Source organism: Clarias gariepinus, chromosome 2, assembly GCF_024256425.1.
Source record: "Clarias gariepinus isolate MV-2021 ecotype Netherlands chromosome 2, CGAR_prim_01v2, whole genome shotgun sequence".
In the NCBI taxonomy this organism is placed as follows: Eukaryota; Metazoa; Chordata; class Actinopteri; order Siluriformes; family Clariidae; genus Clarias; species Clarias gariepinus.
The window spans coordinates 33,435,951-33,448,728 of record NC_071101.1 but is presented as its reverse complement, the minus strand read 5'-3'; the positions used below and the strand labels follow the sequence as shown (position 1 = coordinate 33,448,728).

Below are 12,778 nucleotides of genomic sequence, written 5' to 3'. Positions count from 1 at the left end.
AAACAGATGAAGTAAAGCTGCCTGAGTTAGTGCACCACTCGGAGTGCAGAACTTTCATAAAAACATTACCCTGTTGGTTAACTTCCCTGTGATTATCACAAAGCATGTCCGTTTAGCCTCATGAAGGGACTAGCTGCTGCGTGAGACACTCAGAAATAGAGACAGAACATGAGGCATTCGTTTTTAACATGCTTACAGAGAATTAGTAACTTTCACACAACTCACACATGCAGCTATAGAACAAAACAGATGTTAGAACAAACAGAATGAACACAACTTAACCGGAATCATCTTAAGCTTGGCTTTCTCAATATCAGAAATTTCATTAATAAAAAAAAAATATTCTTCAACTAATAAGAACTAAATTCTTGATATCAAAATTATATGAATAAACATTTTATTATTAAAAAATAAAAAAACATTTACTAATTATTTAGAAATTTGCTACTAATTTTACTAATAAAAAATAAAATTATTAGTTATTTTTTTAATAAGTAAAAATAAAATTACCTCTAAACAAAAACATTAAGTGAATGTTAACGAAAAAAAGTTCACATTTGTGTTCACTAGTATATATTTTATATTTTACTTGCAGAAAGCTATAATTACAAGTTTACTAGCCAAAATAAACTGTGGATTTGAAGAAGACAGGAATACAGTGCTATGGTGATTGTAGTCCAAACTGAATCATAGATATTTATTAAATTTAATTCAATTTTATTTGTATAGCGTTTTTAACAATTGACATTGTCGCAAAACAGCTTTACACAATCAAAAGAATTATTTAAAGTCAAAAGAATTATTTATTCATTTATTCTTCCATTCAATATGAATTCTAATGTGTAAAATATACTTCTGACTAGAAAACATTAAATTGAATTTTTTTTGGTATATGTATGTAATTCTTTTCAAAGAAAAAAAATATTTCTTTTATTCTAATTTGTGAAATAAAAGTAATGTAAACTGTAAATTAAATTTTGCTAGTGACTTTTTTTTTTAACAGTGGAAAGTACATTTTTGCATTTTTATTTAATAAAAAAATGAAAGTCCGACAACAAATTAAAATTTTAAGAACTGAAAGTAAAAAAAAATTTGTGCATGAATAAATTGAATTTTAGAAATTAAGGAACTCAAATTACCTTTTGTGTAATTAAAATTAATAGTATTTCACCTAATTAAATTAATAGTAATTTAATAGTAAATCTTAACTTCTGGAATGTTATTCTTTTATTGTATATTATTATACAAGGACTTTTGAACTTCTACCATTAGGAATTAAAAGGGTTTGGCAGTAACCTCTTTTACAGAATTGAAGCACAGTGGCACACTGTTAAGCTCTTCCTGTCGGTAGTGTTTACAGAACATTACTCAGCTGGAAGTGGACCGTTTTGTGACCAGATGTGTCGCTTACGTGTCACTTCCCGAATGAAATCTAGGTTACAATGTTCACAGTAAATTTTCATAAGATTTGCTACAACACTCCTAGAATGCATAATACTGTGCAAAATACTGGACACACAAAGAAATGCTACAAAGCAAACAAAATAATACTACCACTAAACATTTGTATTAGAAAAAAAGATCCACTATTGAAAACAATATAAGACTAAACATAGTTAGTATTAGGTCTAACTGCCCCTTGATGTTTATAAGATGCATCAGTGGTCTCAGTGTACCTCAGTTTTATAGGAAAATGAGTTGGTGTGCTTTTCTAAGCATTTTTAGAAAATTAGCCAAAAAAAGGATTCTGACTATCATACCTGCTTCTGTTTCTGTAGACAAAACCGAATAGATTTAATTGTTTTTTGTGAAAAGTGTTGTGTTATACAATTTGTTACTTCCTTCACTGGCATACAAAACATTTTCCTATAACAATTATTTTTGTTGTTAGAAAAGTAATATTTGGAATCTATTTTTATTGGCTCGATAATGCAGAAGTTATACAATAGTTGGAATTACTTGAAGCCAGCTGAAGGTATAATTGGTTATTGTTGTAAATAACAGATTACAACATTCATTGACTGCACTCATTTCTAAAATTTGGTTGTTTCTAAGTTCGCTAGCTGTCACTTCTTTCTTGCTTTTTAAGGCTAAATGGTAGACACTGCTAATGGTGACCTGGTTTTACAAAAACCTTCTGAGTATCAAACATATGGAAATTAAAAATGAAACAAAAAGGCATCTACAGACTAGATTGCAAGTTTGAATCTCGCTTCTGCTCCCTGCGTACATTTTTTTCATCCTAGTGCCTGCTGGCTTTCCTCCAGGTAACTCTGGTTTCCTCCCACAGTCCAAAGACATGAAGTGTAGGCTGACTTTTAAAATTGCCAGTAGTGTACTGTGTGTGTGTGTGTGTGTGTGTGTGTGTGTGTTTGTGTGTGTAAGTGTGCGCGTGTTTGTGCATCCCCTGCGATTGGCTGGCACACCATCCAGGCTGTTCTTTGGTTTAGATCTTAAGTTCCCTGGAATAAGCTCCAGGCCCCCCGTGGCCTTACACACGGTAAGTGGTATAGACAGTTACAATGATATTTTATGGACATAATCCATCAGCAAATCTGAAAAATTTTATATGCCCTCATGCTACTTAATGTATATTAGATTAGAGATATGAATACAGTGGCACCTGTACTTTGTACAAGATTTAGTATAGACACAGCAGCACCATGGTCCTAAAAAAACTAGCAAGTACCGCAGCAAGAATAAAATGGAGCATTGAACATTCAGTTTGGTTTTTAAAACAGCCGCTGCCAAAATGAATAATAAATTAACGTTAAGTGAGTTTTAATGTCTATTTCATATTTGACCCTATGTACGTCTTTTTTTTTTTTCTTCCGATTTTCTCCCTAATTTAGTCGTGTCCAATTCCTCCCCGTCACTAGGGGGCTCCCACATTAAGGCTACTACTACCACTCAGTCGGAAAGAGCTGAAGACTGTCACATGTTTCCCCTGAACCACATGACGCCAGCGACTGCACTTTTTCGAACTGCTCGCTAACGCACCGTTGGGGCGGCGTAACACACACGGAGGACAGCGCTATCTGCTCCTTCCGCTCGCGCGAGCTCTCAGACACCCCTGTTTGGCTGTAGAACCGTAAGTAATCTGGAAGCACTAAGCACCTCTCATTCTTCCCCTCTGAGAGAGCTCGGCCAATCAGCTCTCTCCAGGCCTCTGGCTGCAGGAGGTTACAGTATCGGGCGAGCACTTTACCCCTCGGAAGCCCCGTACATGTTTTTTCTGTACGAATTGATTAAAAAATATAATGAATATGATTATAGTGTTGGAAATGGGTAATATTGGTAATATTTTCAGGTGGCTGGAATGGATTACCTACATTTACGTTATTTTCTATAGGAAAATGCGTTTTGCAATACGAAATTAGGCCTTAAGAACTCGCCTCCGGAACGAATAAAATTTTTATGCCGAGGTACCACTGTATGTGCATCTTGCAATCAAACTTGTATGTGTGTACTGATAACTTTTCACGCCTGTCTGAGATACAGTTGTAATGGATGTAATGGCATAAATTTGGGAAATATGCTTGAGTTTAATGCTATTAGAGCTATGCTATGTTTAATCCCTTTCAAATTATTGTAGGTTCTCAGTTACAGCTTCACTATATGGTTTGATTCAAGAACATCAAAGGAAAGAACAGCTGCAATTACTGAATGTGACTCTCACACACACACACACACACACAAATGCTTTCTCTGACTCACTCAAATTGCCCCCTCTTTTATCTCACCATAAAAATGACCTTAACCAAGAGTGCATCTTGGGCATCACAATAATGACCAGTTACGCTAATAATGTGACGGACCGAAAAAACAATCACAGATATCTCAATGTCATCTATCTCTGCTGCTTCCTTCCTTCAGGATTCTGAGCAGGACATCAACACTTCAACATGGAGACTGATAAGGAAGGTTTTAAGCAGGGTGTGTATATCAGTAGAGCCTGAGGGCAGAATGAGAGAGAGAGAGAGAGAGAGAGAGAGAGAGAGAGAGTGTGTGTGCATGTGTGTATGTGTGTGTTTCTCAGGCTGAAAGCTGCAAGTGGTCGGAAGAGATAAGCAGTAGAATGTAAGATCTTCTTCCACGGCAAAAAGACTTCTGTGGAATAGGATTAGCACGGGCATCAAACTGGCTTGAGCCAATAATTAGGGTGTGGACACGCAACCAGAGTATCATCACATACTGTGTGCATTCATGCATCAAGTCTGTAGAGCCCAAGCCGGTAAAAAAAAAAAAAAAAAAGAAGAAGCAGCCTGAATTGACTGATTTCAGTCATGGCTTCATCTTGCAGACGTCCTAGAGCACAGGTTTATCTACACACGATCGCATGTCTGGCTCAAACAACCAGCTGTTTGTGTCTGGGTGTGACGGCACTAGTTATTAACTGATCATAAACTAGGGTTTGCACGTGTTCCATAAACCCCGCAGGGATCAGTTTGCTCAGATCTTACCTGACTTTACTTATTTGATGTACGTGAGTCACAGTGCTAGCAACTTAAACATTTATTCCTGAACTCAAGAAATTCTTTCCAAACAATCAGATTTATAAAAAAAATTAATACAAAAAATATCAATCTATTTTTAAAATGAAAACAACTAAATGATAGAACTTAAATGATAAATGTATGATCCTGCTACAACCCTTACTTTGCTGTGACCAAATCTAATCTCATCTGCTGGTTTTAATGATCCTACAAACATTGAAACACTCACTCATTCTTAAGATATCTCACTAACACGAATCTCCGGACTACCTGAATACACAATGTTTCGACCACACCACTCATACTGTACCACCCTGGATTGAAAGACATGGATTGTACTGCATTTGTATTATTCATGCATCTTAGTTCATTCTTCATCTCTTGCATCCTCCATGCACATAGGTGTGTTATGAAAGTAGACAAATATTTTAAATTCAGTCAAATTGTGTCCAGAAAGTTTTTATTCCTCTGGGTTTTTTTTCCAGGCAAAAGTAGGTAAAAGTAGCCAGTGGTCGTGGAGATGCCCCTCTTGCCCTGACAACTACCATATGCTCTCTTTCGCCTTTTGCTACCACAAAATTCTCCCACCAGGCCTGAATTAAGTCCTGACAGCAGATCCGTCTGGCATCTGGATAAGAGAAATGAGCTGAGTGATGGAGGGATCAAAGCCTCGAGCCAACCCACATTCCCCGAGCTACTGACAGAGAAATGAGCTCCTCTTGGAGACTCTTCAAGTTGAAAGCGAAATTTTGAGAGTCATTTAGAAAGTCAGTCAGAAGAAATAAAAACAAGAGAGTCTGTAAGAACCTAAATACACAAACTGCAGCAGAATTTTAAAAATGAATTAAAGCATCAGATTTGAAGACTTAGCAACAAGCTAACAAATGAGTGACGTATATTCATTAAAGCTGTAAATGATGAGTAAACTGTTTTAACAACAACAACAACAAATATAGGATCATTAAGCCTATATCAAGACACATTTAACCTAGTTTTCCATTAATATGTTTAAACTAGAATTTGTTTTTATCCAATAGCACAATAAATGTATGCTTTAAATGCAAAATGTGCCTTGAGAACACAGGCTTGAAATCTTATATTTCCCTTGTTGCAATCTTATATTAAGAAATGGTAGATGGATTTAGCTAGATTTAAGATGTTTCACTTGCAATAACTAACAGTATTGACACTCAAAGAATTAAAGAATCTTAAAATGTGAGTATCTGTGGAAGGTGAACGTATGAAAGTTTTTATATTCCACATAAAATATGGGTTTAAAATGCTGATTAAATTGCATAATAGATTTAATCGCACTGCTTTATTGTTCATTTATTTAAACAGTGTGAAAAGTTATTAAACCTGTACAGTCAGTGTTATAACTAACAAGTCTGTGTGTATGTTTGTTTGATCTAAAGCAAGTACTTGTATAAAGACTATAGCTCATTTAAAGGTAAGAGGTGATACTAGATTTACTATTTACATTATTCACATAATTTATCTTAAATTTACAAGGTCACTTGTTAGACTAGAGGTTAAGGAGACCATCCCGAGTTCTACCTCTGCAACTAAAGCAACATCAACTGCATAACATCAGCCAGTATAAAGCAGCAAACTGAGAAAAAACTCAACTTGCACTAAACTTGACCGGGTGTAACATGAGAAGCATTGTGGCCAAAATATGTTTCCAAGGGAGTTCCTAGAGTTCTTGTTCAAAATTCTACCTAATGTTCTACCGAAGAACAATACCGTTTTAACTGAACACTAGTTGGTGAAACAGAAGGGATAATCAAGCAGTATAGCTTAAAGTGATCATGCTGCCTGTATACATCACTACTGAAACACTGTGTTCCTTCAAAAACTTAAATAAATGACCAATATAAAGTATCTGGCATTATGTTGCCTTCTTAAAAAGATCTAAGCAAACGTCACATTTATATTTTACGGGGCGAGTCGAACTATGACCTGTGATGATGAAAACGCATCTTGTGAATGGAGGTGGACAACACCCCTTGTACTGTAGGTTACCAATTCTCATAAACAACCAAGAGACAGTTTTTGGAGTTGCCAAGAAGTTAATGTTAGCACATTTTGTAAGTAACATTAAATAATAATGCTTTGGCTGGCATGCTGTAAGCAAGGTAATATGGACAAGCCATGTACGTCTGCATTAATAAACGATAGGAAGCCAACAGGCGTATTAATCAAACCTCATGAATCAATGTTTATATCAGTAAAACAAAGCCAAAAAATCACAAATATAAAGCGACCCTTTAATAAACAACTTTTCATGTGTTAACATGCAAAATTCAGCAAGACTGAACATATATTCCATGATAATTTATTGACTAATCAAACTTTTGCAATTTTGCTAATTCATGCAGACGTTCAGTATTTTAAGTCACGGAGTAAACAAACAATATTTCTGGGTAGTACATTAATATTTACACATGCACCAAAATTAATACATGTTTACACACTGTGATATAATAGTACTTATGGTTCAATAATGCATGTTATGAAGTTTGATAACAGGAATTAATACATGATGTTAGTTGAGGGAGCCATAATGCTACCAAAGTGCTACCCATTAAATCTCCACAGACAGCAAAACACTTTGAATCATTAATGAGGCTTTATTGGAAAGCTGTCACATGGTAATGCTACATTATGGATTTAGGATTTATGCTTCCCATAATACTGTAGGTGGATGTGATGGTGGTGGCGGTGGGGGTATTCGAATGTCTGGAATCTGGAGTGTATGACCTTGTAATTGTAATCTTTATCTTAAATTAACAACACTCTTAGCCAGTTATTAAAGCATGTTGACTTCTGAGTCTTAAGATCAGAGATGGGGAAAGAGCCCAACATTGTAGCTCCATTTTATGATTGCCTGGCATATAATAGTATACAAAAAATAAACCAAGTATAAAATACCAAACCACCCTATGTCAGCACATTCAACAAATTAATGTACGAGGGTGAATGTACGATGTAATGTACGAAGTGAAACTGGGACTTTTGATTGTGCAGAATAACAGAACACAATTCTGAGTGTCAAAACGCCCCTTATTTTCCTATATAATCCCCTGCTACACTAATGCACTTATACCAGGGTTTTACTAGTGCTTGGATACAATCAGTGTAGCTTGTTTTCTCGGTACCCCCATGCTCGGACTGTCTGCCTTATGTTAAAAATACTGGAAGCTTCTTTAATGGCCCAAACATGTGGAAATCACCCATTGTGCAAGTGGAAGTGGTGCTCATGAATGATAGCATGTACCCACAAGTCCCCTCCATGTTATCCACTGATTTTCAAGGATCAGGTGTTCCGCTTTCAGAATGTTCATGGGAACGACTGCAATGAGCTCTGAGCCACCTGAGGTGGGACTGTCATTTACAGACATACAGCCTTCTGCAGCATCTGAAAAGAGCGTGTCTTCTGACATGAGAACTTTCATAACAATTCCCGTTTTGACTCGAACGTCCCTCGTAGTAGAGACCTGCTGTGAAGTTGGAGGGTCAGAATAAAGAAAGATGCAGTGCTACAGTACCTTAAACACAGTTACTGTTAAGCTTTCCCTCATCAGTATTCAGCCCTTGCACTGTAAAACTGCCACTCATTCATCTTCAGTAAGAGCTTTATCCTGGTCAAGGGTGCGCTGGATCTGTAACCTATCCTGGAAACACATTCTTCGGATATTCCTTCCAGGTTTCTATAATGCAACAAGGATCCCAATTTGCATAATCACATTAACTACCTATTACATTTTTACGCAACCAGTGCATATTGCATGACATGCAAATGCTGAAGCATATGAAAACATATTAGATTTATTACAAATTTGTCTAGGGAAAGTGGGCATTCTCACCTGGTCAGAGTTTGGGTTTCAAAATTACCTGTACATACACTGATGTATGTCTTAAATTAAAAATAAAATTTAAACCTTCCTGGCTAATATTATGTTGGTCCCACTTGTGCCACCAAAACTATTCTAACACATCGAGGGCTGGGCTCCACCAGACTTCTGAATGGGTGATGTAGACCACTGCTCCATAGTCTAGATCTGAAAAACATTTAATCATGGGTGCTCTAACCAGTCTTCAGCACTGTGTGCATTGTGAAAACTTTCTATAAGCGGGACTTGGGTACCCATGACCCTGTCACTCCTATCTGACATTAGGCCGTCCATAGCAGATCCTTTAAGTTGTGAAGTGCGGCCCCTATGGATCAGACTTGCTTATCCAGCACATCACACAGTCGCTCGATCAGACGAAGATCTGGGGAACTTAGAGCCAAGTCAACACCTTGTTGTGATCCAAGTGGGAGATACATTATCCTGTCATTGGGCAACATTGTTGTAAACAATGTTTTGGAAGGTATTAGGTGTCACATGAATGCCAGGACTCAATGTTTCCCAGCAGAACCACACTGCCTCCACTGCCTTGCCTTCTTCTCAATAGTGCATCGTGATGCCATCTCTTCCCTGCTGCAAACTCACCTGGCCATCTATGTGATTCATCAAACCAGGCCATCTCCTTCCACTGCACCATGGTCTAGTTCTAATGATCATATAACCATGGGTGGTCTGACCGGTATTCGGAAAATTTTCTATAAGTGGGCCTTGGGTACCCATGACCCTGTCACTCGTTTAACGGTTACAGTTCTACTTTTGATAAGCGCTAACCAATGCAGACTAGGAACACCACCACAAGAAATGGCCATCATATTTTGGGCCTTGTCAAAGTTACTCAGATCCTTACGTTTTCCTGTTTCCATTGTATCAAGTTTATATATCAGGACCATTCGTGTTCACCAAATAGTTGACAATCCAGTGTTACACACTTAGTACCAGATAATGTGAAGCAAACAGGAATGTGTGAAGCTTCTTCAGCTCTCGCTAATAATCAAGCGCACCTTCGCTTATTGTGCAGAGATGATGATTACACATAGATATGTAGAGCAGCAAGAGCAAACTTAAGAAAGGAGGCACTCTAAAGTAACGAATAGAGACACCCTTCACTCTGCTGAGTTCAAAGTGCTTCTTTATTGCGTGTGTGGTCTCATATACCCAGGTATCTTTGTGCAGCAGCAGAGCATCTGACAGATTTCAGTGATATTCATTAGCATCCTTTCTCTCCTCCCCTGTCTCTTGTGTGTGTGTACGTGTGTGTGTGTGTGTGTGTGTGTGTGTGTGTGTGTGTGTGTGTGTGTGTGTAGAAAATCATAAGAGCCACGATGATGTGATGTTCAGCCCCTGCTGACTGGATGAAATTCATAAGACTGAGCAAAGCTGGAGCCTACACAAACAGCGCTCTCTCACACACACACTCACACACACACACACACACACACACACACACACACACACACACACACACATACCACCCACACTCACTGACAGTTCAGCTTCAACTTATCCATATGTCAACGAGTTATAAAGTAAAACTTCCAGCTTCTTGTTACGTGGGTGAGGGAGTGTTTGGGGACAATCTAAAGCGGTAGTGAGTGTGGTGGTATAACCAAACCCCAGCTGTACATTCATGTGATCTCTCCCCTTCTCTCACTGAACTCAAAAGCGGCCATCAGAAAAAGGCCAGAAGCAAGCAGAACTGAGGTAAGAGGGTAAGAGGGCTGTACCTTGCATGCACTATGTCCTCTAAAAGGCCTACTTCTGACACCGTTACTCATTTGCTTACTTCCTATTTAGTACAAAGTGCCTGATGTGTTTTCTGCATCTCAATACACAGACAGCGTTATGTATTTCCTTTTCATGCAGCTGCTGTGTGCACTAGGCATAGTTTTTGTGGCATCCTGCGTATGTCAAGAGTGTGGTTTCTGGTTAAGGGCCGCAACAAAATACAATTCAGTTCATGCTTCAATCTCCAGTCTATGTCCATCATCTAGACAGAACCCTGTTTTACGGCTCTACAACAGTATTGCTTTATAACTGGGAAGCTCTTTAGTTCTGTAAGGCAGAAAGTGAAGAATGACATAGGCACACAAAATGCTAAACCTATTAGCTGACATTTCTTACCCATTTTTATAACAAAACGTTAATAGACACCATCACCATTGACCTACTATGTGAACATCCCATTTTACTTTAGTGCTAAACAATAAGCACAATGCTCATGAGAAGGACTGTAAAAGTTTCTAGAAGACGTTCTGTTTATTCAGCTATGACAGCATTACTGAGGTCAGGTACTGGTGTCAGGAGAGGAGATACCAGGTCCAGTTCATCTCTAGGGGTTCGGTGAAATTGAGGCCAACCTTCTCAAACATGGCTTTATGAGATCGCTTTGTGCACAGGATCATTGTGATGCTCGAAAAAGTTCCAGTGAAGGGAATTTGTAATTTGTTGTATGTACGGCATACAAAAACATCCTATCTAATTGTGTTGTGTTTCCAACTTCATAGGAAAGAACCATATAAGGTGGGAATGCCCAGGTGTCCAAATGGCCAACACAAACAGCACAACCAAGCATCTGTCTGGCGATCATCTCCTCTTTCACAGAAGTGCCTACATCTCCTGACAGCTCTACTCATCTGTATTGCTCAAATTAAATTCTACTTCCTACTGTAGTTCAAAACAGGTACCACAGCCATGCTAGAGACATCGTCAGTGGATAACGTTTGGCTAAAAACATTTTACAAGATGATGATGAAGATGAAACGGAAGAAAGAATGGCAATTTTGGCACCTTTAACAAATGTCACATGACGATCACAAAATGACAAATAGGCACCTCTAACAACCTTTAGGAAGCTTATTGGCTCCAATCTTTTCTTGCTCTCTGTTAGCAAAAATATTGTTCTAGAATAATGATGCTACAAAATAATTATTGGCACTAAGGCCAAAAATCTGGTATGGTAACCATCCTGTTTTGGATATGATAGCACAGATTATGAAGGTGTGGGTTCAATCATACATCAGGAATAAACCCCCTAAAAACCACAATGTTGTTACTGTCACTCTTCTGGAGAAGAGAAGAGTTGGGGTTTTAGTAAGAAACTAAACGTGCTAAGAGTTGTGGTACGAGAAATAAAGCACGAGAAGTTTCTCCAAGGCTGTGTGTGTGTGTGTGTGTCTTTTGTGACCATGACCTGTACAAATATATTTTTTTCATGGGAGCATTAAAATTTCAGCTGGAATTTCCAGACGTTTCTTTTGAAACCTTTATTAGATAGAGATGTCTTATTCAGACTGCATCAGCACATATCATCACACATTCAGCCAAACTGCAGAATTACTATGAGACATTCTCTTTCTCTCTCTCTCACATACCTTCAGTCCATCGAGTTGCATAATCTGATGTACTTGACATGCATGTTAATTACAAATCACTATACAAGAAACCCAATCACCTTTCATTAACTTTTGTCAACCTGACATACGATTGGAGTGTTTCTGGGTCATTGGTACTCACACAGACTGAAGTGCACTTCCTCCAGTTGTGCACAGCGGGCTCCTTTTCAGCACAGCTGGGAGATCTGCAGGAAGGCAAGAGAAGCATTAGTGCATCTACATAGTACTAGAGAATGCATCAAAAAGCTAAAAGATTCTGCTTAATACTTTAAAGAGGAGCAAAAAAAGAAAAAAATAATTTGAAAAAAATCCTCTGTCTGTTTAATGATGCTAGAAAAGTGTCGGATTTGCTGCTCAGCAGGCAGCGTTTATGAACAAAGCCCCGCTTCAGGGTTTAAATATGAAACCACAGCTTCTCCATCGCGAACATACTATTAAATATATGCACCTTTTATTAGAAAAAGTGACAACGACGACAAAAGAAAAGCATCTGCATCAGGCGGAGGAGAGAGGAGATGGCAGACATTTTAAAGATTCTGGGAAAGCTGACAGAATGGCCATTCACACTGGCACTACATGCTGGCTGACACTGTTAATGAAGTGCTTAGTGCTGAAGCCGTTTTTAAGCCTGGGTCTGTTGGAGGGCACTAATGGGGATCTCGCTCACCCTCACCCTTAATGTTACCATCTGCCTGCTGCATTCCTCACACTGTGGTATATACAGTACAGTACGTACAAAGTACCAACCAAACAGTAATGACAATGGTACAAGTAATGACGATGCTTAAAAACAGAACTCGAGAAAGTCTATTGTATAATATATCTAATATGTTGTAGTATTAACATCAGGTTTTGACCATTAGAGCCCATAATCTATAGTTGTTGTTTTTTGTGTGTGTGTGTGTGTGTGCACTCCACCAACCTAGTTACTATGGCAACCTCAAACACACCCACACCCACAAAAATGCTTTCATCT

At 38.1% G+C, this 12,778-nt stretch overlaps 1 protein-coding gene across 3 annotated transcripts in view; it reads right to left on the bottom strand.

Annotated features, from left to right (window-relative positions):
• The window catches only part of peak1 (pseudopodium-enriched atypical kinase 1), a 77,854-nt gene that overhangs the window by 30,632 nt on the left and 34,444 nt on the right, over positions 1–12,778 (bottom strand). For all 3 annotated transcript variants that reach the window (XM_053478759.1, XM_053478774.1, XM_053478767.1), the window contains exon 2: positions 11,924–11,987. The gene's annotated coding sequence lies outside the window, so the exon portion shown is untranslated. The remainder of the gene's footprint in view (positions 1–11,923; positions 11,988–12,778) is intronic.